We start from the raw sequence: 27,158 nt of genomic DNA, 5'->3' as shown, positions 1-27,158 counted from the left end.
GTTTGGGAATGATGTTAGTGACAGGTGGTTGGGTGAATGTATAGCAGGCTGCTTTGTCAAGAGTAGTTTCCCAACATTCCCTTGTTTAAAGTTGTGAAATTAAAATGAGTATTAGTTTTTTTTTCTCTCTCAAATGTGATTTTATCTGGAAAAGGCAGGCAGTGGTGCTCTGTTTATTAATTACAAGGCTTCCTTTGCAGGTCAGGTCAATATGATGATTGAAGCCACCTCTCACTATAATAAGTAAATGACTTCTCTTTCTGTCAGGGTGTGCAGCACAAGGTTGCGCTGCGGGGCCGATAGGGATAATTTTCTCATTCACATGGTTCTTCCTAAGCACGTCTTACATGTAAACCAAGAAGTAGGAAGTAGTCAGGTGGAAGAGATGACCTCTTAGCTGTTAATCAAATCCGAATTTCTTGTAGGTTCTTAGGTGGAACCACTCCTTGCGAAAGGTCAGATTTCTATGTTGCTTTTAGTATTGACCTCACACATGTAGCCAAGGATAGAATCTGACCCAGATCTTAATTTTTCCTTTGAAAAATCCTTTGGGCAATTTCTTAGAGCAGTAACTCTCAAACATTTTGTCATCATCCTCTCAGCTTTCTTCTAGAAATTTGTCTTATCAAAATAAGTATTGATTTAATTGTAATGAGTAAATAACAGCTCCCTGCTACTGAAATGAAATTTACTCTAGCTTTGAGAATTTGAGACCCTCTTAAGAAAATACTGCAGCTGGAAATTTTAGACCTAAAAGTAATACAGTTTGAGTATCCCATATCTGAAATACTTGAGACCAGAAGTGTTTTGGATTTTGGATTTTTTCAGACTTTGGAATATTTGCATTTCCATAATGAGATATCTTGGGGATGGGACACAAGTCTAAACAAAATATTCCTTAATGTTTTATATGTACCTTATACACATAGCCTAAGGGTAATTTTATACAATATTTTAAGTAAGTTTGTACATGGAACAAAGTTTCAACTGTGTTTTGACTATGACCTGTCACATGAGGTCAGGTGCAGATTTTTTCATTTGTGACCTCATGTTAGCACTCAAAAACGTTCACATTTTGGACCATTTTGGATTTCAGATTAGGGATGCCTAATCTGCAGCTTCAATTCTGATACGCATGGTAGTATTGCAGAAATGGAATCATTGCCTTTGTCTTTTCTGTTGGAGTCAGTATCAGTATGGATATCTTGCTACTAATACTATCAGAAGAAAGTGTTGAGTGGTTTGCTGGGTATCCAATACTAGTTTTCGAACTTTTTATGTATTAACTCATTTAATTCCTGTAAACATTCTTGACAGTTTTTGTGATTATTTCCCAGATAAGGCATACTTTTTAGCATGCCTTTCTGTTTCTAGTGAGTAAGTATTCTTGTGTATTGGAAGACTTGCTTACTAGTATGTCAAAGTGTTCTTCATATTGAAAGCATTCTTCTATCAGTCTGGTGAGTAAGTATTCTTGTGTATTGGAAGACTTGCTTACTAGTATGTCAAAGTGTTCTTCATATTGAAAGCATTCTTCTATTAGGAGTTGACATAATTTGGGCTGTAGGCCAAATCCATCCTGCCACCCATTTTTTGTATGTTTTATAAGCTAAGAATGGTTTTTCTGCATTTTTAAATGGTTGGGAACAAATAAAAAGAAGAATTTGTGACGTGAAAATTACATGACATTTAAATTTCAGTTTCCATAAACAGTTTTATAGGAACATAACCACACTTCTCTGTTTACATATTGCTTATGGTTGCTTTCAAATTAGAGTGGTGGAGTTGAGTAGTTGTAATGGAGACCATATAGGCCCCAGACCCTAAGAAAAAGTTTGCCAATCTCTTCTCTATATTCTTCTACATCTAGAATGGGAAATGGTCCTCAATAATAAAAGCAGATTAGCCGGGTGTGGTAGCTTACGCCTGTAATCCCAGTGTTTTGAGAGGCCAAGGTGGGAGGATCACTTGAGCCGGAGTTCAAGACCAGCCTGAGCAATACAGTGAGACCTATCTCTACAAAAATTAGCCAGGTGTGATGGTGCACGCTGGTGGTCCCAGCTACTTGGGAGGCCGAAGTGGGAGGATTGCTTGAGCCTGGGAGGTCAAGGCTGCAGTGAGACGTGATCACACCATTGCACTATAGCCTGGGTGACAGAGTGAGACCCTGTCTCAAAAAAAGTATATAAATGGGCTGGCCCATTTTAAATTGGGCTATTTGTCTTTATAAAATATTGAATTGTAAGAGTTCTTTATATATTCTGGAGTCAATACGTATAATACATATTTTAGTCCTCTGTCAGATAAATGATTTGCCAAATTTTTCTTCCATTTTGTAGATTGCCTTTTTACTTTCTTGATGGTATCCTTTGAAGCATGAAAGCTTTTAATTTTGATGAAGTTCAGTTTATTGTTTTCTATTGTCACTTGTGTTTTTGGTGTCATATTTAAGAAACCATTGCCTAATCCAAGATCACAAAGATTTCACTTATGTTTTCTTCTAAGAGTTTTATAGTTTTAGCTTCTATATGTCAGTCTTTGATTCATTTTGAATTAATTTTTGTATGTGGTGTGAGGTAGGGGTTCAACTAGATACTTTTGTATATGGATATCCACTTGTCTTAGCACCATTTATTGAACAAACTATTCTTTTCCCAGTGAATTGTTTTGGAATACTTGTGTAAAATCAATTGACCTTATGTAAATGTAAGGGTTTATGTCTAGACTGTGCCAGTATCACACTGTCTTGATTTGTTTAATCTATTTTTGAGGCAGACTTTCCCTCCCCAATCTAAAATTAAACTGTTTCACAATTGATGGTGTCTTATATGCATCAAAACTTGCAGACTGGGTGTAAGTGGCTTGAGAAAATATATTGGAGACTAGAGAGGGGCTGTTAGAGACTCATAGGAACCAAATAGCTAGAAGGTGGGGGAGTGAGAGAGGTGCTAAGTTGGATGCTCCCCCAGTGTTTACCAGACATCCCAAAGTGGCAGTCAAAAATAGGCTAGCTTTACATAATTTCAAAGTTGAGTACTGATGGTTCCAGTTTCTTTTTATGGATTCTTTTAAGAAATGCTGTATCACCAAATGCTGTTGATGGCATAGAAGACAACACTGTAGAAAAATATGGACATTGACCACTCTGAGTCAAAAACATGGACAGACATTAAATTCTAAATGTGAAGAATTTTTAGGAAAACCTTGAGCAGTTAATTTTGCTTATTTCCCTTTCTATGTGTATATGAATGATATATGAAAAGTCTGAAAGAGCTCCTTTAATAAGCCTAAGATAAATGCTAAGCAGTAGAGTACTGTGTCATATCTTATTTGGCATTTTTTATTGCCACCTAAGATACTGGTGTATTAGCTTTGAAATGCTCTTATCTTCCTGCTTCCAGCTCTATCTACACCTCAGAAGGAGCTGGGTCCTTTCCCAGAGTCTGTTGTATAAATTAACTTTCTTCCTGTAGTCACTCTATGTCCATCTGTTTCCCAGTCACTTTAATTTTGTTCTCTTTTTCCTTTCTATTGTGCTTGTAGGTTTAAATCTTAAAAACAAGCCAATTTTTATTGTTTATAAGTGGAGTTTTGAGTAGGAGTGGAGGTTAACCTGTACATCAATCTAGTAGGGATATTCATTTCAATCACTCAAGGGATCAGTTTATGGAAAAGTTACAAAAAATAGTAGTGTTCCTTTATATTCCTCACCCTGCTCCCTTAATGTTAACATTTTGTATAATGGATCAAGAATAGGAAATTAATCTTGGTACAGTGCCATTAGCTAAACTACAGACCTTATTTGAGTTCCATCAGTTTTTCCACTGGTGGTCTATTTCTGTTCTAGGATCCTATCCGGGATCCCATATTGCATTTAGTTGTTATTTCTCCTTAGTCTTATCCAGTTTGTAATAGTTTCTTAATCTTTAATGACAACTTTGAAGAGTACAGATCAGTATTTTGTAGAATGTTCCTCAATTTGGGTTTGTCTGATGTTTTCTTATGAATAAGGCTGTGCATTTTTGGCAAGAATATGATGATGCATATTTTTCAGTGCATCATAACAAGGAGTTCATGATGTTGATGTGTCTTGTTAGTGGTGACATGTACCTTGATTCTTTGTTTAAGTTGCTGTCTACAGGGTTTCTCTATGGTAAAATTATTACCTTTTCTCTTTGTGATTAAAATATCTTGGGGGAGATGCTTTAAGACTATGCAGAGGCCGGGCGCGGTGGCTCAAGCCTGTAATCCCAGCACTTTGGGAGGCCGAGGCGGGTGGATCACGAGGTCGAGAGATCGAGACCATCCTGGTCAACATTGTGAAACCCCGTCTCTATTAATACAAAAAAATTAGCTGGGCACGGTGGCGCGTGCCTGTAATCCCAGTTACTCAGGAGGCTGAGGCAGGAGAATTGCCTGAACCCAGGAGGCGGAGGTTGCGGTGAGCCGAGATCGCGCCATTGCACTCCAGCCTGGGTAACAAGAGCGAGACTCCATCTCAAAAAAAAAAAAAAAAAAAAAAAGACTATGCAGATATCCTATTTATCCTCAAATTTTTGTCTATTAATTTTTTCATTCTTTGGTGGATCACTGTATATCATGGAGTATTTGTGGCAAATATTTGATTAAGGGAAATAAAGCTGTGGCCCTACAAGAAGCAAAGATCAATTATATTGAAATCCTATTGTATTGGTTAATGTAATGCTAGCAGCTGTGTCCCTCAACTTTCAGGAGCTTGACACAACAGATGCTTTTCTTCCCAATATGGGCATTTCTGTTTGTGTAGGCAATTTTCTGCCATGTTAATTCAAGGATCCAGACTAAACTTTTTATACTGAAGTAACTTCAAACTGACAGAAAATAGTGATGCAAGAATAGTACCAGGAAATCCTATATACCCTTTGCTAGATTTACTTAACATTTGCTACATGTGCCTTACCATTTTCTTTCTGTCCATCCACATATGTATATGTATTTTATATATCTGTATTTATATATTAATTGCCATATACTAAATCATTTGAGATTAGATCACATACATCGTATTCTTCTATGCCTTAATAGTTTAAACTTAATATTATTTATTTGTTTAAATCTAGTATACACATAGTTTCAGAATTGCTAACCTATGTCTGTTTGAGAAACACTTTTACTAACTAAATAACAGCATTTATATACAGTTCTTTTATTCTTCAGTTTTACAATATCTAGTCAAGATATAATTTTCCAGTTTCCCACTGAAGTATTAAGTTTGAAAAGTGTACATAAGCATACTGTTATTCAAATTTAGGAAATTTAATGCTGTCCATATTCCAGTTTCATTATTTATCCCCAAAATGTTCTTTAGTGGAAATTTTTTTTTCTCCTGATACAGTATCAAGCCCAGGATCACGTATTGAATTTATTTGTCATGACTTTTTAGTTTCTTTTGATCTGGAACAGATCCTATAAGCCTTTCTTATTTGACATCGACATTTTGAACAATGGCAAATTTATGACATTGTTTTGTAGAATGTACTAAATTTGGGCCAGGTGCTGTGGTTCACACCTATAATCCCAGCACTTTGGGAGGTCGAGGTGGGCAGATTGTCTGAGGTCAGGAGTTTGAGACCAGCCTGGCCAACATGGTGAAACTCCATCTCTACTAAAAATACAAAAAAAAAAAAAAAAAAATTAGCCAGGGCGCCTATAATCTCAGCTACTCGGGAAGCTGAGGCAAGATAATCGCTTCAACCTGGGAGATAGAGGTTGCAGTGAGCCAAGGAGATTGCCACACTGCACTCCAGCCTGTGTGACAGAGCGAGGCTCGATCTCAAAAAAAAAAAAAAAAAAAAAAGAATGTACGAAATTTGGGTTTGATTGATGTCTCCTCTTGTTTAGATTGAGATTGTACATTTTTAGAAAAACTTTTAGGTTCAGGAGTACATGTGCTGATTTGCTACATAGGTAAATTCTTCTCACAGGGGTTTGTTATACAGATTATTTCATTACCCAGGTACTAAACCTAGTATGCAGTAGTTTTTTTTTTCTTTTCTCCCTCCTGCCACCCTCATCCTCCAATAGGCCTCAGTGTCTGTTGTTCTCCTCTGTGTCCATGTGTTTTCATCATTTAGCTGACATTTACAAATGAGAACATGCAGTATTTGTTTTTCTGTTTCTGCATTAGTTTGTTAAGCATAATGACCTCCAGCTCCATCCATGTTCCTGCAAAGGACAAGATCTCATTTTTTATGGTTGTGTAGTATTGCATGGTGTATATGTACCACATTTTCTTTATCCAGGCTATCATTGATGGGCATTTGTGTTGATTTTATGTCTTTGCTATTGTGAATAGTGCTGCAATGAACATACACGTGTATGTGTCTTTATGGTAGAATAATTTATATTCCTTGGTATATACCCAGTAATGGAATGGCTGTGTCGAATGGTATTTCTGTTTTTAGGTCTTTGAGGAATCGCCACTCTGTTTTCCACAATGATTGAACTAATTTACACTCCTACCAGCATTCCTTTTTCTCTGTAACCTCACTGGCCCCTGTTTCTTTTTGACTTTTTAGTAATAGCCATTCTGACTGATGTGAGATGGTATCTCCTTGTGATTTTGATTTGAATTTCTCTAATGATCAGTGACATTGAGCTTTTTTTCATCTGTTCATTGGCCACATATATGTCTTCTTTTGAAAAGTGTCTGGGATTAATCAAAATGGCAGGATCAAATTCACACATAACAATATAAACCTTAAATGTAAATGGGCTAAATGCCCCAATCAAAAGACAAAGACTGGCAAATTGGATAAAAAGTTAAAACCCATTGGTGTGCTGTATTCAGGAAACCCATCTCACATGCAAGGACACACATAGGCTCAAAATAAAGGGATGGTGGAAGATTTACCAAGCAAATGGAGAGCAAAAAAAAAAAGCAGGAGTTGCAATCCTAGTCTCTAATAAAATAGGCTTTAAACCAACAAAGATCAAAAGAGACAAAGAAGGGCATTATGTAATGGTAAAACGATCAATGCAACAAGAAGAGCTAACGATCCTAAATCTATATGCACCTAATACAGGAGCACGCAGATACAGAAGGCAAGTTCTTAATGACTTACAAAGAGACTTAGACTCCCACACAATAATAGTGGGAGACTTTAATACTCCACTGTTAATATTAGACAGATCAACGAGACAGAAAATTAACAAGGATATCCAGGACTTGAACTCAGACCTGGACCAAGCAAACCTAATAGACATTTACAGAACTCTCCACCCCAAATACACAGAATATACATTCTTCTCAGCACCACATCACACCTACTCTAAAATTGACCACATAATTGGAAGTAAATCACTCCTCAGCAAATGCAAAAGAATGGAAATCATAACAGTATCTCAGCCCATAGTGCAATCAAATTAAAACTCAGAATTCAGAAACTAACTCAGAACCGCACAACTTCATGGAAACTGAACAACTTGCTCTTAAGTGTTGACTGGATAAACAATGAAATGAAGGCAGAAATAAAGATGTTCTTCTAAACCAACAAGAACGAATACACAATGTGCCAGAATCTCTGGGACACATTTAAAGCAGTGTCTAGAGGAAAATGTATATAGCAATAAATGCCCCCATCAGAAGCAAGGAAAGATCTAAAATCGACAACCTATCATCAAAATTAAAAGAGCTAGAGGAGCAAGATCAAAAAAACTCAAAAGCTAGCAGAAGATAAGAAATAACTAAGGTCAGAGCAGAACTGAAGGAGATAGAGACACAAAAAAACCCTTCAAAAAATCAGTAAATCCAGGAGCTGGTTTTTTTTGAAAAGATCAACAAAATAGACCACTAGCCAGACTAATAAAAAAGAAAAGAGAGAAGAATCAAATAGATGCAATAAAAAACGATAAATGGGATATCACCACAGATTCCACAGAAATACAAACTACCATCAGAGCTTACTACAAACAACTCTATGCACATAAACCAGTAAGCCTGGAAGAAATGGATAAATTCCTGGACACTTGCACCCTCCCAAGCCTAAACCAGGAAGAAGTTGACACTAGGCCCTTGAGGAAGTGCCACACTGTCTTCCACAATGATTGAACTAATTTACACTCCCACCAACAATGTTGGTGGGAATAGACCAATAACAAGAGCTGAAGTTGAGGCAGCAATTAATAGCCTACCAACCAAAAAAAGCCCAGGTCCAGATGGGTTCACAGCCGAATTCTATGAGACATGCAAGAGGAGCTGGTACCACTTCTTCTGAAACTATTCTAAATAATCCAAAAAGAGGGAATCCTTCCCAAATCATTTTATGAGACCAACATCATCCTGATACCAAAACCCGGCAGGGACTCAACAAAAAAAGAAAACTTCAGGCCAATATCCGTGATGGACATAGATGCAAAAATCTTCAATAAAATACTGGCAAACTGATTGCAACAGCACATCAAAAAGCTTATCCATCACAATCAAGTAGGCTTCATTGCGGGGATGCAAGGCTGGTTCAACATATGCAGTCTATAAACGTAATTCACCACATAAACAGAACCAAAGACAAAAACCACATGATTATCTCGATAGATGCAGAGAAGGCCTTCGACAAAATTCAACAGCCTTTATGCTAAAAATTTTGAATAAACTAGGTATTGATGGAACATATCTCAAAATAATAAAAGCTATTTACGACAAACCCACAGCCAATATCATACTGAATGGGCAAAAACTGGAAGCATTCCCTTTGAAATCTGGCACTAGACAAGGATGCCCTCTCTCATCACTCCTCTTCAATGTAGTATTGGAAGTTCTAGTCAGAGCAGTCACACAAGAAAAAGGAATAAAGGGTATTAACTTAGGAAAGGAGGAAGTCAAATTGTCTCTATTTGCAGATGACATGATTGTATATTTAGAAGACCTCATTGTCTCAGCCCAAAATCTCCTTAAACTGATAAGCAACGTCAGCAAAGTCTCAGGATACAAAATCAATGTGCAGGAATCACAAGCATTCCTATTCACCAATAACAGATTTAAAGAGAGCCAAATCAAGAACGAACTGCCATTCACAATTGCTACAAAGAGAATAAAATATCTAGAAATACAACTAACAAAGAATGTAAAGGACCTCTTCAAGGTGAACTACAAACCACTGCTCAACGAAATAAGAGAGGACACAAACAGATGGAGAAACAAACATTCCATGCTCATGGTTAGGAAGAATCAATACCATGAAAATGGCCATACTGCCCAAAGTGATTTATAGATTCAACACTATCCCCATCAAGCTACCAATGACCTTCTTCACAGAACTGAAATAAACACCTTAAACTTCATATGGAACCAAAAGAGAGCCTGCATAGCCAAGTCAATTCTAAGCAAAAAGAACAAAGCTGGAGGCATCATGCTACCTGACTTCAAACTATACTACAAGGCTACAGTAATCAAAACAGCTTGGTACTGGTACCAAAACAGAGATATAGACCAATGGAATGGAACAGAGGCCTCAGAGACAACACCACACATCTACAACCATCTGATCTTTGACAAACCTGAAAAAAACAAGCAATGGGGAAAGGATTCCCTGTTTAATAAATGGTGTTGAGAAAACTGGCTAGCCATGTGCAAAAAGCAGAAACTGGACCCCTTCCTGACACCTTACACTAAAATTAACTCCAGATGGATTAAAGACTTCAACATAAGACCTAACACCATAAAAACCCTAGAAGAAAACCTAGGCAAAACATTCAGGACATAGGCATAGGCAAGGACTTCATGACTAAAACACCAAAAGCATTGGCAACAAAAGCCAAAACAGACAAATGGGATTTAATTAAATTCCAGAGCTTCTGCACAGCAAAAGAAACAATCATTAAAGTGAACCAGCAACCAACAGAATGGGGAAAATTTTTTGCAATCTACCTATCTGACAAAGGACTTAAATCCAGAATCTACAAAGAACTAAAACAGATTTACAAGAAAAAAAAAAAACAAGCCCATTCAAAAGTGGGCGAAGGATATGAACAGACACTTTTCAAAAGAAGACATATATGAGGCCAACAAACATATGAAAAAATGCTCATCATCACTGGTCATTAGAGAAATGCAAATAAAAACTCCATTGAGATACCATCTCATGCCAGTTAGAATGGCGATCATTAAAAAATCTGGAGACAACAGATGCTGGAGAGGATGTGGAGAAATAGGAACACTTTTACATTGTTGGTGGGAGTGTAAATTAGTTCAATCATTGTGGAAGACAGTGTGGCACTTCCTCAAGGGCCTAGAAATAGAAATTCCATTTGACCCAGCAACCCCATTACTGGATATATATCCAAAGGGTTATAAATCGTTCTGTTATAAAGATATATGCACACGTCTGTTCATTGCAGCACTGTTTACAATAGCAAAGACTTGGAACCGACCCAAAAGCCCATCGATGATAGACTGTACAGGGAAAATGTGGCACATATACACCATGGAATACTATGCAGCCATAAAAAATGATGAGTTTGTGTCCTTTATAGGGAAATGGATGAACCTGGAAACCATCATTCTCAGCAAACTGGCACAAGAACAGAAAATCAAACACTGCATATTCTCACTCACAGGCGGGTGTTGAACAATGAGAACACATGGACACAGGGAGGGGAGCATCACATACTGAGGTCTGTTGGGGGGGACTAGGGGAGGGACATTGGGGGCTAGGGAGTTGGGGAGGGATAACATGGGGAGTAATGCCAGATATAGGTGATGGGGATAGAGGCAGCAAACCGCATTGCCATGTATGTACCTATGCAACAATCCTGCATGTTCTTCACATGTACCCCAGAACCTAAAGTGCAATAAAATATATATATATGTGTGTGTGTATATATATATACACACATATGTATATATGCATACATATATACATACATATATATACATATATATATACACATATATAAAGAAAAGCATCTGAGATTATGCATTTTTGTCTGGAATACTGCATAAGTGACATGTTCTTCTCAGGTAATGCATCAGGAAGCACATGTTGTCTCAACCCCCTCATTGGAGATTGTAATTTTTTGATCATTTGGTTAAATTACTGTTTGCTTAAATGTAAAGTATTTTTAGATATGACATATCAGAGTGATCAATACTGTGAAGCCTCTTACAACAGTGTTTAGATTGAAAAATTATGAGTTAAAAGGCTTTCACAGTCAGTCAGATTGAATATGTCTAACATGAAATCCAAACTGTTTTAATCTTTCTTTCAAGTCATTTTCTACCATGGAATTATTAGTGCATGATTTAGCCATTCATGAGTTTTATTTCCTCATTCTTTAAGAAATTTAAAGTTTACTATAAAAGTTACTATTTTAACCATTTTAAGTGTACACTTCAGTGGCAGTAAGTACATTCATAATATTGTGCAACCATCACTACCATCCATCTCTAGGACTTCTTCATCATCCCAAACAAACTGTATCTACTAAGCAATAACTCCCCAATTCCTTCTCCTCCAGCCCCTGGTAACCTCATTTTATATGTCATAACAATATTTTAGAATAAACACCAAATTCCTGGGGTAAGATCATTTGACTTTTGCTCCCAGATCAGAACTATGATAAAAATATTATTTGCCATATACTAACAGGGTAATTTCTGGATTTTGGCATGAGTTACTATATTATAACTCTAAATCCTGATAAGGGAACCATTTTTATTCTCAAAGTAAACAAAAATAATTAGTTTGATAATCTTTACCTCTGAGAGTAGGGTATTTTGGAGGGGCCGAGTATAAAGAGAGGTGAAATTACTCCTCTAGGGTGGCAGACCAGAGTTTAAATTGTTTCTTATGTTTTCCAACTTGGTTGTCTACCAGTTGGATATAGCCAAGCAGATCATCCATATATTTGTATGTGGCTTGATAGGTATAAATACCTATAGCTTGGAATAAATTCTAGCAGTTAGAGGCCCATGTTCCTTGGTTTGTAAAGTGAACATAACAAAACCTACTTCTCTCCAAAGAGTGCTTTGAGACCAAACTGTAAAAACACTTTGCTGAGTGGAAGGAGGGGGTCCTTATTTTTAGTAACATTCCTCAGTGTTCTTCAAGAACTCACCTAATGCTAATCATTCCTCTGAGTTAGGAATACATATTAGAACTAATCTTTTAATAACACTATAAACTATAGATAGTGTGGCCATATGTCCCAATTTGCCTGGAGCTGAATAAATACCTACAGGTTCAAAATACTCAAATCATAAAATTGCCTAGGTGGTGACCCACCTAATTAGTTGCTGTATGGTGTTTGGTATCTTTTTTTTCCTTGACAAATTTGAAAAGGCCTTGAAACCGTGAGCAGATTCCTTGGTTCAGATGGGCTGTAATAGGAGACACCAGGACAAGCCTTAGTCTCTTGCTTTTGAAAGATTAGCGTATTGATAGATTGCATATCTGTTATCAATTAGGTATCTGCCAAACCATTTGCAGGGTTTCTCTGGAGTTCATACAGTTCGGAAGAATTCTTAGAGTCAAGAGGTCTTTTACCTGAAGATTCAGCAGTTACTATAGGGATCTTCTTTTGGCTACTTGCTCTTGGGAGACCTTTACTTGAATGAGGTAGTCTCTTGCCATTAGTGCCTGTAGGGCCTTAATGATTCCTGTTGGGATGAGTTGGCCAGAAGTGAGGCTCTCCACTTCATGTTGAAACTAATATCTGCCTGAGTTTTAAGGATGGGTGATTCTGAGGTCCTGAGCCAGCTAGAATGACCTTCATTCATTTTCTACTCTTGTCTGAAGAATGCTCATGCTACCTTACTGTTATTTCTCTGGTGGTACCAAAGGCCATGTGATGACATGGCCAGATGCGGTCACTCACGCCTCTAATCCCAGCACTTTGGGAAGCCGAGGCAGGAGGATCACCAGGAGTTCAAGATCAGCCTGGGCGACATAGGAAGACCCCCATCTCTAAAAAATTAAAAAAATCTAGCCTGGCATGTTGGTGCATGCCTGTAGTCCCAGCTACTTGGCAGGCTGAGATGGGAGGATTGCTTGAGCCTAGGAGATTGAGACTGCAGTGAGCCATGACCATGCCACTGCACTGCAGCCTGGGCAATAGAGCAAGACCCTGTCTCAAAAAAAAATTATGATGGTTGCTTCTTTCAGTTATATCCTGCTGCCTGAGAGCCCACCTCAGAACTTAGTGGCTTGGGATAACCATTTTCGTAGTTTTATCAGTGAGGGATTAGGGAAGATGTCAGCTGAGCTCTTCATTTCTGCTCCAGATGGCATTGGTTTTGTAGGTTCTACTTCTAAGATAGCCTCTTCACTCTTATGAATGGCTCCTCAGTGTCTGTGGCCTGTCTCTCACTATGTGGTATCTCATCTACCCTGCCCTTTCCACATGCCTTAGGCTGCCCACATCATGGTGGTCCCTGGGTAGTTACTCTTCTTACAGAGTAGGGATCAAATGAAAGCCTGTATTCTAAATTCAGTTAAATATTGGTACAAATATTTAGTATTGGGATTGTGGGTTCATTTTCTTCCTATCATAATTATAATCCAATCAGGGTAGAAAACTGAAAGAAGAACACTTCATTTTCTTTGCTTTTTGTGTGGATGATGGGTTGTACAAATAGCAGGAGGTTCAACTTTTGGCTTGTTTTGGATTACTGAGCACCATCCTTCAGAAATGATTTCCTAATACTTTCCCAGCCATCTGGCATGAGCACAGAAGACCTTTTACTCAATAAAAGTAAGCTAATAATAATAAGTTGAAACATCTTGATAATAAATATATTTGTACAGCTTTTCAAATCCCAGGTTATTGAAGTTCTGTCAGCCTTGGCTGGTTTCCATGCTCCTTCTGTGCCCTTGTGTTTTCTTTTTTTTGTTGAGCCACTCCTGCTGACTTCAAAAGGATGCTCTGAGCTCTAAAAGGAGAAGTAGTTTTGCTGGGATGCAGAAGTGGTAAAGGTAAGGCTTGGATTCAATTACAGTAATCCTCAGAAGTTCTTGGTAGAAGAGGGGCACAGCATCCCAGCCTTTATTTTGCAGGTAAGGAAGAAGTATAAAAAGATAAAATGACTTTTCTTAATGTCAGCATCTGATTCTCTACCCTCTTTCACCCTAGCAACGATTGTTAACATAAAACAGATGTTCCTTGGACAAGAGAAGAATAATAGAGCTGGATCTTTTCATGATCCTTCCTTTATTATTTGTAGCACTGGCTCTCTAAACTAGGAAAAGCAATGTTGATTCTAACTAGAAATTATGGGGCATTTAATAACACATGAGGCAAAATTGTGAGGAAGGTGAGAAACCAAGTGGCTCCTAGCTTCTAACACCATATTTTCTATGGCGTAAGTTAATTAATGATCCATTTTTAATGCAATAAAAAAATTTCTGATAGATTTACCTTAACTTCACATTGCTGTTTATGTTACAGACAAAATGCTAAATTTAACAAGTGTTGTAAAACACCCTAGGTCAGGGTTTTGAGTGCCCATAAGCAATTCTCTAGAATTATTTTTAGTGCTCTGATTATAGGTTTGCCCCCATACCATATACTGTATTACCTAGCACTGCAAGATTCTTTATAGGGTGTCAAGTATGTGGGAGGATTTAAACTAATTCTCTTAAATGATTCATGGGATAGGAGATGATCCAATGGGAACTGAATGTTTTCAATTAGGATGTTTCCATGGATACTATTAAGCATGCCAAGATTCATAGCCACAGGAGATTTTTACTTCAATATTGATTAAGAAATCTGAGAACGGCTGGGCGCGGTGGCTCGCGCCTGTAATCCCAGCACTTTGGGAGGCCAAAGTAGGTGGATCACGAGGTCAAAAGATCGAGACCATCCTGGCCAACATGGTGAAATGCCATCTCTACTAAAAATACAAAAATTAGCCAGATGTGGTGGCAGGTGCCTGTAATCGCAGCTACTCGGGAGGCTAAGACAGGAGAATTATTTGAACCCAGGAGGTGGAGGTTGCAGTGAACCGAGATTGCCCCATTGCACTCCAGCCTGGTGACAGAGAGAGACTTTGTCTGAAAAAAAAATGTGAGAACAGTCTCAAGAAGTGTAGGATGTAGGTGGAGGATAAATTTTGAGGATAGTATAAACTTTGCTTTTTCTTCCATGGTTAACGGCTAGTCCAAAAAAATTCTAGGCGCTCAGCCAAGTCTAACAGCAGGATTTATGTCAACAGAATGTCCAGAATAAAAGAGATCATGGGTTGTTTCATTTATCCCAGGTGTATTTATTTATTAACATTTATTTAATGTTATTTATTATTTATTAACATTAGCTTTCTTAGGTACTTGGCACAAAACATTAGACTTACAACCCTTTGTATCTTTGTCATTTATGAGGAAAACATCCTAAATAGTGTCTACAGACATCTTAAAATTCATATTTCTCTGGGAAAGGTTTATTTCTTAGGCTATTACTTTTTTTTTTTTTTGGCACATGGGTTTTTTTACCTGGGTTGTCAGATCTCTAAGAAATCTGTGGATAGAATTCAAGGTGACTTCTTGGATGGAGAAAAACTACAGCTTTATTTTGACTAACCATGGATATTTAGCATTTTCATTAATTAAAGAATGCAGGTGACAAATCACAGTACTATTAGTCCCACCTGTGAGTTTGTCCTCACGGATATTTTCATATTGTATCACAGCTGTTGCAGATATCTTGAAATATTGTTTATTCTAATCACTACGTCAAAATTTGGGCAGTTATTGGCATTACCACCAGGTTTTTTTTTTTTTTTTTGAGACAGAGTCTTGCTCTGTCACTCCCAGGCTGGAGTGCAGTGGTGGGATCTTGTCTTACTGCAACCTTTGCCTCCCAGGTTCAAGCGATTCTCCTGCCTCAGCTTCTTGAGTAGCTGGGATTACAGGTGCACACCACCACAGCCTGGCTAATTTTTGTATTATTTATTTATTTTGAGACAGAGCCTTGCTCTGTCACCAGGCTGAAGTGCAGCGCACAATCTTAGCTCACTGCAACCTCTGCCTCCCAGGTTCAAGTGATTCTCCTGCCTCAGCCTCCTGAGTAGCTGGGACCACAGGAGCGCGTCACCATGCCCAGCTAATTTTTATATTTTTAGTGGTGACAGGGTTTTACCATATGGCCAGGATGGTCTTGATCTCTTGACCTCATGATACATCCACCTTGGCCTCCCAAAGTTGTGGGATTACAGATGTGAGCCACCACACCCGGCCACATTACCAAACCAGTTCTTGATACTTAGTGCCATAACCAAAGTCACATATATCACTATATCACAAATTGGCATTTTATAATATTTTAATAACTATTTTAATATAAGTGGCTTCCTTTGTAAACATATGTTTTATTTTTGCACTTAAAAATATAATTCCTAAAAGGGATCTATAAGGCTTCACCAGATTGCCAAAGCATCCATCGCACAGGACATTAAGAACCCTGTTCCAAATGGAATGAGGATTAGAAGCACTATTATGTGTTCATTTTCTGACCACAGTTTAAGAAAGCAGTTTCCTACTTAAGTACTTTTCTTAGAAAATCTAAACTTAAAGGTTAAAAGGGCATTCTTTTGTGCTGGCTCACATGTGGGCTCTACAAATTACTTTGTAGTCATCTCTGACTTTTGTTTGACAGTTTGTCTTCAGAAATGGAAGAAGAAAAGGCATTCGGATGTATGATGGGTTGGATTCAGTAGAACGTTGTTAAATCTATGGGAGAGGAGAAAAGTTCCATTCAGTGTCTTGTGAATTGTGGTAGGAGTCAGTCATATTCTTGCAGAAATTTCCCTAGACAGTGTCTCTTGCCTCCACCTTTCTTGTCCCACAGTATTCCGTGGAGCAGATGTGGGAACTTGGATGCCCAGTGGGAATTGGAACCCCATACTTTGGCTTATCCTGGTGGGGACTGATCTGAGGTTTAGCCATGAAACTGTCAGTTCATGGCTGGGACTAGGAATGCAGAAAGCACAAGCAAAATGGCTGCAGGCAGGTTTAAATAAGATGTCATATGTGGCTTTTCCTTAACACATTATTTTGCAAAAAGTGACAGTGAATTTGCTGTGTTATGAGAGCATCATTCTGGACTTTTACTTGATTAAGGGCAGCAACTTTATCTTTAAAGCAGTCTTAGTTGCTTTTTAGTGTTCTCTAGCAGAATGATGATGGAGCACACATAAGGAGTTGGGAGTTGGTATTTGGTTCTGTGACAGGTGCTATCTTATAACAGAAAAATACATATTTTTGTGAAGCTTTAAATGCATTTTTATTTCCCAGCAAGTCTGTGACTCTGGATCCGCCACCTTCTTCCACATGTGATCAAGCACTGTACCTGAGAGTGCTTAAGTTTAATTAGATCCCATTTGTCTATTGGCTTTTCTTGCCGTTACTTGTGGTGTTTTAGTCATTAAGTCCTTGCCTATGCCTATGTCCTGAATGGTATTGCCTAGGTTTTCTTCTAGGGTTTTTATGGTGTTAGGTCTTATGTTTAAGTCTTTAATCCATCTGGAGTTAATTTTAGAGTAAGGTGTCAGGAAGGGGTCCCGTTTCTGCTTTCTGCATATGGCTAGCCAGTTTTCCCAACACCACTTATTAAACAGGGAATCCTTTCCCCATTGCTTGTTTTTGTCAGGTTTTGTCAAAGATCATATGGTTGTAGATGTGTGGCATTACTTCCGAGGCCTCTGTTCTGTTCCATTGGTCTATATCTCTGTTTTGGTACCAGTACCTTGCTGTTTTGATTACTGTAGCCTTGTAGTATAGTTTGAAGTCAGATAGTGTGATGCCTCCAGCTTTGTTCTTTTTGCTTAGGATTGTCGTGGCTATGCAGGCTCCTTTTTGGTTCCATATGAAGTTTAAGGTGGTTTTTTCCAATTCTGTGAAGAAGGTCAGTGGTAGTTTGATGGGGATAGTGTTGAATCTATAAATTACTTTGGGCAGTATGACCATTTTCACGATATTGATTCTTCCTAACCATGAGCATGGAATGTTTTTCCATCTGTTTGTATCCTCTCTTATTTCCTTGAGCAGTGGTTTGTAGTTCTCCTTGAAGAGGTCCTTCACATCCTTTGTTAGTTGTATTCCTAGGTATTTTATTCTCTTTGTAGCAATTGTGAATGGGAGTTCACTCATGATTTGGCTCTCTGTTTGTCTTTTATTGGTGTATAGGAATGTCAGCATCGATTATCCTTACTTGTAGGCAAAAATTGTGTCACATTTATTTTACAGTGATCTGGGGGAAAAAAAGGATTACAACAAGAAACAGACACACTTTATTTCTATTCTGGTAACATTTTTTGGTAATAGTTTATTACCATACAAGTCATATACCATATAAGTCACCCCTTAAAAGTGTCAAATTAAATTTTTTTTGTATATTCATGGGATTGTGCTGCCATCATCACAAATTTAGAATACCTCATTACCCCCAACAAGAAACCTCATACCCTTTAGCAGTCATCCTCTTACTGTCCCCTGATTTTCTAACCCCAGGCCCTAACAACCACAAACCAACTGTCTCTATGAATTTGCCTCTTCTGGCCATTTCATATAAATGGAATTATACAATATGTAATCTTTTGTGACTGGCTTCTTTCACTTAGCGTAATGTTGTTAAGGTCTACCTATATTAGAGTATGTATCAGTACTTTAGTCCTTTCTTTTTTTTCTTTTTTCTTTTTTTTTTTTTTGAGACAGAATCTCGCTCTATCACCAGGCTGGAGTGCAGTGGCATGATCTCGGCTCGGGTCACTGCAACCTCCACCTCCTGGGTTTAAGTGATTCTTCTGCCTCAGCCTCCTGAGTAGCTGGGAATACAGGCATGTGCCACCATGCCCAGCTAATTTTTGTATTTTTAGTAGAGATGTGGTTTCACCATGTTGGCCAGGATGGTCTCAATCTCATGACCTTGTGATCCACCTGCCTCGGCCTCCCAAAATGCTGGGATTACAGATGCAAGCCACTGTGCCTGGCTACTTTATTCGTTTTTATGGCCAAATAATATTCAGTTTTCTGGATATACCACATTTCGTTTATCCATTCATCTGTTCATGGACCTTGAGTTATTTTCACTTTGAGCTATTATTATGAATAATGCTGCTATGAACATTCATGTATACATCATGTATACATTTTAATGTAGATGTTTGTTTTTACTTATCTTGAATATATACCTAGCAGTGAAATCATATTTTTTTAAACAGAAATTAAATTTTAATGTTGCAGAATCCCTGAATCACTTTTATAAACTGTTCACTTCCATAGAACAGTTTGCAAATCAGTGTTAAAGTGGAGAGAGTATTGATTTTTTTGTGCATGTATTTAGTAGATACCATTTGAATCTTGATTTTATAGATGGTGTGAATTTTGTCAAGTTATTTTTTTTCGAGTATAGAATGTTAGTTCTTCTGGATGTTTTAGGAGTTGATAAGACTGTATTACTGCTTAAACAATTCAGTGTCCATTTCTTACTATCAGCTTTGGCAATGGATTTGCTTTGGCCAGTGGCCTGTAAGGGGAAGTGATGTGTGCCTTCTTCCTGGCAGAAGCTTTTAGAACTAGTATGTTTTTTGCCTCATCTCTTTTCCTTTCTGCCATGATGACCACTGATGTTCCAGTTGGACATAGCTCCATCAGCTTGTGTACCAGAATGAAAATGATATGGGGCAGAGCCCCCATAGATTTTGTTGAATGAGTATGGAAAAAGTGTCATTTTAAGCCATCAGAATTTGGTAACTATTTGATACTTTAGCACAGTGGTCCTCAAGCAATGATAGTTTTGCATTTCTCACCCTGATATATCTGGCAATGTCTGGAGACATTTTTTGGTTATCACACATGGGGAAGTGCTCTTGGCATTTAGTGGGCAAATGCTGCTAAACATTCAACACTGCACAGGACAGCTCCCACAACAAAGAATTATCTGATCCAAAATGTCAATAGTGCTGAAGTTGAGAAACTCTGCTTTACTATAACATAGTTTATCCTGATTGAGGTGGGGTGTTGAGAAGATTAAATGGAAAAAAGTATATAAAATACAGCACACAGGGTGGTCTTTTTTTTTTGGTAATTATGTGACAGAGCTTGGTAATGGCTCTGAGGTCTTCCCTTGCATTTGTGGGTCTTTTCCAACTTCTTAGGGTTCAATATTCAGTTTAATTGTAGTTATGTTTATAAATCAAGGCTCATTTTTAGCAGAATCTTGTACTCCTGAAAAAAGGGAGAGAATTAACATTAAATGTTTGTTTGGCACCAGGCTCTTTGTATGTGTTTTGAATTTTTACGAATACTCTCTGAAACTGATATTCCTTACCTCCATTTTGTTTTGTTTTGTTTTAAGACAGGATCTCACTCGGTTGCCCAGACTGGAGTGCAGTGGTGTGATCTTGGCTCACTGTAACCTCTGCCTCCCAAGTTCAGTTGATTCTGCCTCAGCCTACTGAGTAGCTGGGCTTACAGGCATGCACCACTATGCCCAGTTAATGTTTTGTATTTTTAGTAGAGATGGGATTTCACTATGTTGGCCAGGCTGGTCTTGAACTCTTGGCCTCCTGTGATCCAGCTGCCTTGGCTTCCCAAAGTGCTGGGATTACAGGCATGAGCCATCATACCTGGCCCTCCATTTTGTTTTTGATGAAGACATTGAGGCACTGAAGTTAAGTAATTTGACCAAGATCACACAGCTTATAAGTGGTGGGCCTAGAATTCAAAGCACATCTGTTTGCCTCCATAACCCTGTTCTTTTCACACTGCTATACTATCTCTTTAGCAGTGGTTTCAACATGGAGAAATGAAGGTAATGCCTGATTTCTAACAATTATATGTTGTATTAGTTATCTATTGCTGTATAACAGGTTACCTCAAAACTTAGCACTTTAACACAACAGACAGTTATTGTCTGACATAGTTTTGAGAATCAGTAATTTAGGAGAAGCTAAGCTGGGTGGCTCTGGCTCAGGATCTCCCTGGAGATTGCAAACAAGTTGTCTTCCAGGACTGCAGCCATCTGAAGGCCTGATTGGAGAGGAAGATACACTTCCATGTTGGTATACTCACAGGGCTGTTGGCAGGAGGCCTCAGTTCCTCACCATGTGGGTCTCTCTTTAGGGTTGCTCAATTGTCATCATGATATGGCAGCTGGTCTCTTCCAGAGTGAGGGATCTGAGAGAGACAGCAAGGCAGAAGTGACAATATCTTTTGTGACCTGGCCTTAGAAGCCACAGATGATAGCTTCTGCCCTTTTCTATTGGTCACATACACAACTCTGATACAGTGTGGGAGAGGATGATACAAGGGCATCAGGAATACCATGAGATGGAAATCACTGGGGGCCATCTCAGAGGCTGCTTACTACATGTTAATGATCCTCATTTGCCATAGTTACAAAATTATGAATTATATTTCCTTTTCATATTCTAAGATTCCAAACACCTGTTTTGTACTTTAAGCTACTCAGATCATTTAGAATGTGAATGAAAATATAAATTGGCTTTTGTAAACATTTTTAGTGAATGGTAAAATAAAATAAAGGCCATGGTGCAGATACTTCATGGGGGATTTGTTTTTTAATGGGTTCGACTAGCAGAGGCTTCTTGAATCCTGAAAGGTTTGGTCTGATGTACTTATTTTCCCTGGAAAATCTCCTTAACCAAACACTGAATTCTTCATTTGCCAAAGTCCACCCAACTTTCTGGTGTTTTTATTGCTGATTTGATGTGCTTGAATGCCAGCCAAAGTATAAGGTGAATGGTAGATGCAAGGACTGTGCAGTTTCCATGGAGACTTCTTTCAGGAATGCTTCATTTTTTCAGCTATTTCTGGGAGGCATCCCCTTACAGTTAATGTGTGGTACACATCAATTCGAGTGGCTCTTTCAAATGGGCTCTGTTTATACAAATTTAGAACTGAGTTTTTTTTCTGTATATCTTCAGTGTTAAGTTAGGTTTTCATGAAACTTGAAGATGCTAACTGGAAATCTTCCTGAAGCAGTTTAACTATACTTTTGTTATTACACTTGATTTTGAGCTTTTGGGAATAAAAAAAGAAGGGCCCTGGCTAGGTACAGAGGTATATGGATTTACTGTGTCTAATCGTGCAACCATGAAATAAACGTTTCCACTTCAGGAATCAACCCATCACTTTTAATCCCTCTTGTTTGCATTGGCTTAGAGCTTTGTGCATCCTTCAAGTATTTTCCTTTTTTCTTTCAAAATTGTGTTCAGTTGGTTGTGACCAATTTTACACAGGGGCTGGCTCACTCACTTATGTTCTTGATTCCTGCTGTCCCAATGTCATGCTTCATTTACATAGGGATAGCTTTTCCTGGCTTTATCTGTTGATGTGACATCCTGTGCATCATATTTCCTTTCTTAGATATAAAGAAGACTGAAAAAAATCCATGATTTGAAGAAAATTTGCAAAAGTGCAGAACATTGTGAAAGAGACAGCTTTAATGTTAATTTTCACTGTAGTCAGAATAGGTGGCCTCCTGATGGGTAGACCTGCTTTCTCATTTTATGTTGTCCTAGATCAATCAAGGCCAAGCTAGTCTGGTCATTAATACTACTTTTGGTTTTAAGCACAGCTGTGTATGGGGGTTATTACCATTATTAATAGAGGTTATAATGAAAACAAGGTAGTCATACAGTTGTCTGTGTGGGTAGTGGCATGGAGGTGGAGTTGTTGCCTAAGATCTGGAAGTCAGGAAGCTGGAGGTTTTTGTAATTTTAAGTTATCCATTCATTATCAATCTTAAGAATTTATTTTGATCATTATAAATGCATGACTAGTGCTATTTTCCAATCCTGAGCTTTTGTGGGAAATCTTTTTGAAAAGAGGCCAGGATGAGGATAAAAATTAATTTTGAAAATCCATTTCAAAGACTTATTATGCTATGCTCCATCACTGAAATTTTAATGCAACTTATATATTGTGTTTTTACCTTTTGGACTGTGATTCTTAAAAGCTGACTTTTATTTTGGATTTTCTAATATGTATCAGCTATGTCCACCCACGAGTGTGTTTTTATCTGTGCATCATGTTATATTGGGACTTGGATGGAATGTAAATCTTTTACTGGCCTAAATCTGAGTCTAATCCTCTGCATGGCTTTGGTAGAAAATCAATTTCCTCTGCTCTGTCAAGATTTTTCAGGTCAGTGCTCTTTGGAAGTTTCCCAATTCTCTTAGATTAAAATAGATTTTGTTTCTGTGCTACATACTGGTATTAGTTAGTAGGACACTGGGAACTAGAAAGCAGGAAAACAGAGGCAGACAAGATATCCATGAGTTCTTTTATTTCAGTTAACTTGTTGACACACTGCACCTTTGAGGAACGAAGGAGTTTGTGTGCTTTCAAAGGCGTCATTTGGAGGAGCAATTGTAAGTGACTTCTGTAGGTGAGGCTGTGCACTTAATTTTAATGAGTTTAAGTTCATTAAATGACCTGCTCACTGGGTCATTAGAAGTGACCTCACTAGAAATGAATGGAAAAGAGAAGAACTACCTAAATTCCACTCAGTTTGTTTCACTACTGTGGGCTATTGGAAGTAGAGTGACCAACTTGGACTTTCTTGGTTTTAGCACTAAAAAGTCCCACATCCCAGGAACCTACTCAGTGCCCAGCAAACCAGGATGGTTAGTCACCCTAGCAGTGAAAAGTAAGGGGATAGATGGTTTGGAACTGGTTAGTAACTTTATAGATTTTTTTTTTTTCCTGAGACAGGGTCTTGCTCTCTCACCCAGGCTAGAATGCAGTGGCATAATCATGGCTTATTGCAGCCGTGACCTCCTGGGTCCAAGCAATACTCCCACCTCAGCCTCCCCAGTAGCTGGAACTACAGGGGCAAGCCACCACACCCAGCTAATTTTTAATATTCTTTTGGTAGGGACAGGGTCTTGCTTTGTTGCCCAGGCTGGTCTTGAACTCTTAGGCTCAAGCGATCCTCCTGCCTCAGCCTCTCTCAAAGTACTGGGATTACAGGTGTGAGCCACCATGCCTGGCCATCTTATAAATATTTTAAGGAGGAATTTATTAGAGACATGTAGCACCTTGCTGCCCAGTGATGCTAGTGAATGGGTGACTGTACTTTGATTTGACTGAAGAAACAATAGGAAGAGGAGAGACGGAAGTTTTTCTACCTAATCTTTCTAAGAGGATGTGTTTAGGGGATGTTTTGGTAAAAAATTATTAGCATTAATGTTTACCTTTATCTTTCCCATGGATAATGCAAAGACCTTTAACTCCACTTATCCTTCCTTTTAACTTACATTGTTATTGCCTTGTATTTTAGTACTATATATTAAACTCTACAAAACATCATTATTTTATGCAGACATTGTTTATTTAATCAGAGTTCAACTTTTTCTGTAAACACCAGATGGCAAATATTTTAATCTCTGCAGACCGTATAGTCACTGTCACAACTACTCAATTACACTCTTATAGTGCCCAAATGGCTATAGACATTTAAATGATTGTGTGTATCCATGTTCCAATAAAATTTACTTACAAAAACAAACAGTGGGCCGGATTTGGCCTGCAGGCCTTACTTTGACAACTCCTAATTTAGATTTATCTACATATTTATTTATTTATTTATTTTCCCTTCATGTCTTGCTATATCTTTGAGGTTATACCTGGAATCATTTTCAAGGCAAGGATGTGTGTTCTCATCACTAGTTTTCAACATTGTGCTAGAAATTCCAACTAGTGCAATAAGGCAAGAAAAGGAAATAAAAAGCATACAGAGCAGAGAGTAAAAAAAATAAAACTGGTCAGGTATAGTTGCTCATACTTTGAGAGGTGAGGCAGGAGGATTGCTTGAGCCCAGGAGTACCGGACCAGTTTGGGCAATGTAGGGCGACCCCCATCTCTACAAAAGTGAAAAAAAATTAGCCAGGTGTTGTGGGGCATGCCTGTGGTCCCAGCTACTTGGGAGGCTGAGGTGGGAGAATCACTTGGGCCTGGGAGGTCAAGTGAGCCATGATTGTATCACTGCATTCCAGCCTGGGCAACAGAGTGACACCCTATCTCAGAATACAAAAGAAAAGAAAACAAAAACCTGTCCCTATTTGCAGATGACATGATTGTCTACATAGAAGATCCTGAGGAATCTACAAAATAACTCTTAGACCTAATTAAGTGAGTTCAGCAAGGTTTCAGGATATAAGATAAACATACAAAAATGAGTTGTATTTCCACATACTAGCCATAAACAAATGGATGCTGAAATTAAAAATACAATACCATTTACATTCACTCAAAAATACTTCAGTATAAATCTAACAAAGCATGCACAGGAGTTGTATGCTGAAAACTACGCAATGCTGATGAAAGAAATCAAAGGTCTCAGTAGATGGAGAAACATACCATATTCTGGGATTGGAAGAATCAACATAGTAAAGATATCATTTCTCCCCCAAATTGATATACAGATTTGATGTAATTCCTATCAAAATCTTAATAAGATTTTTTTGTAGATATAGATATAATAAAATTTATATGGAAAGGGAAAAGAACTAGACTAGCTAAAACAATTTTGAAAAATAAAGCAGGAGGAATCAGTCCGTAATATTTTAAGACATATAACTACAGTAATCAAGATTGTGTGATATTGATGGAGGGATACATGTATAGATCAATGGACCAGAATGAAGAACCTAGAAATAGACCAACAGAAATATGCCCAATTGATCTTTGACAAAATTGTAACAGCAATTAAATGGAGAAGGAAAGATAGCCTTTTTGACAAATGGTGCTAGGTCAATTGAACATCAATATGCCCAAAAAAAAAAAACTTTGCTGTAAATAGCGTACATTATATGAAAAATAACTCCAAATGTATCACAAACTTAAATGTAAAACATAAAACTGAAAATAATTAGAGAAAATCTTAGGGATCTAAGCCTAGGGAAAGAGTTCTTAGACCTGATACCAAAGGTATGATCTATAAAATAATTGATAAGTTGGATTTCATCAAAATAAAAAATACTCCGAGAAAGACCTGATAAAAGGATGAAAAGACAGACTACAGAGTGGGAGGAAATATTTGCAAACTACATATCTGACAAAGGACTGGCATCTAGAATATATAAAGAACTTACAAAACTTAACAGTAGAAAACAATCCAGTTAGAAAGTGGACAAAATACATGAAGGAACATTTCACTGAAGAGCGTATACAGATGACAAATAAGCACACGAAAAGATGTTCAACATCATTAGCCACTAGGGAAATGTAAATTCAGACCACAGTGAGCTATCCCTACATACCTATCAGAATGGCTAAAATAAAAAATAGTGACAGCATCAAATGATGGCAAAGCTGTAGAGAAATGGAATCATTCATACTTTGCTGATGGTATGTAAAATGATATAGCTTCTCTGAAAAACAAAGACACTAAACATTTAACTACCCTATGACCCAGCAATTGCACTCCTGGGCATTTATCCCAGCGAAGTGAAGATTTATGTTTCTGTAAAAACCAGTATGTGAATGTTTTATAGGAGTTTTATTCATGATAGCCCATAACTGGAAACAATACGGCTATTCTTTAATGGGTGGATGGTTAGACAAACTGGTATATCCATAGCATGGAATACTACCCAGCAGTAAAAAGGAGGGAACTATTGATACATGCAACTATCTGGATGGATCTCCAGATAAATTATGTTGAGTGAGAAAAGCCAATCCCGAATGGTTAAATACCATGATTCCATTTATATAACATTCTTGAAGTGACAAAATTATAGAAAGGGAGAACAGATTAGTGCATGCCAGGGGTTGAGGGGGCAAGGGCAGGAAGGAAATGGATGGCTATAAAAGGCATCATGAGGCTGGGTGTGGTGGCTCATGCTTGTAATCCCAGCACTTTGGGAGGCCAAGGCGAGTGGATTGCTCAAGGTCAGGAGTTTGAGATCAGCCTAACTAACATGATGAAACTCTGTTTCTACTAAAAATACAGAAATTAGCTGGGTGTAGTGGCAGGTACCTGTAATCCCAGCTACTTGGGAGACTGAGGCAGGAGAACCTAGGAGGTGGAGGTTGCAGTGAGCTGAGATTGCACCACTGCACTCCAGCCTGGGCGACAACAGTGAGACTCTATCTCAGAATTAAAAAAAAAAAAAAAAAAAAAAAAGCATCCTGAAGGGTCCTTGTGGGCATGGAAATGTT

At 38.0% G+C, this 27,158-nt stretch overlaps 1 protein-coding gene across 2 annotated transcripts in view; it reads left to right on the top strand.

Annotated features, from left to right (window-relative positions):
• Nucleotides 1-27,158, top strand: part of REPS2 (RALBP1 associated Eps domain containing 2) — a 285,301-nt gene that overhangs the window by 18,901 nt on the left and 239,242 nt on the right. The window lies entirely within an intron of this gene.

This window comes from Aotus nancymaae, unplaced genomic scaffold, assembly GCF_030222135.1.
Source record: "Aotus nancymaae isolate 86718 unplaced genomic scaffold, 86718_ANA_hifiasm-v0.15.2.pri h1tg000058l, whole genome shotgun sequence".
In the NCBI taxonomy this organism is placed as follows: Eukaryota; Metazoa; Chordata; class Mammalia; order Primates; family Aotidae; genus Aotus; species Aotus nancymaae.
The sequence above is the reverse complement of the archived record's forward strand: the minus strand, read 5'-3'. Positions and strand labels throughout refer to the sequence as shown.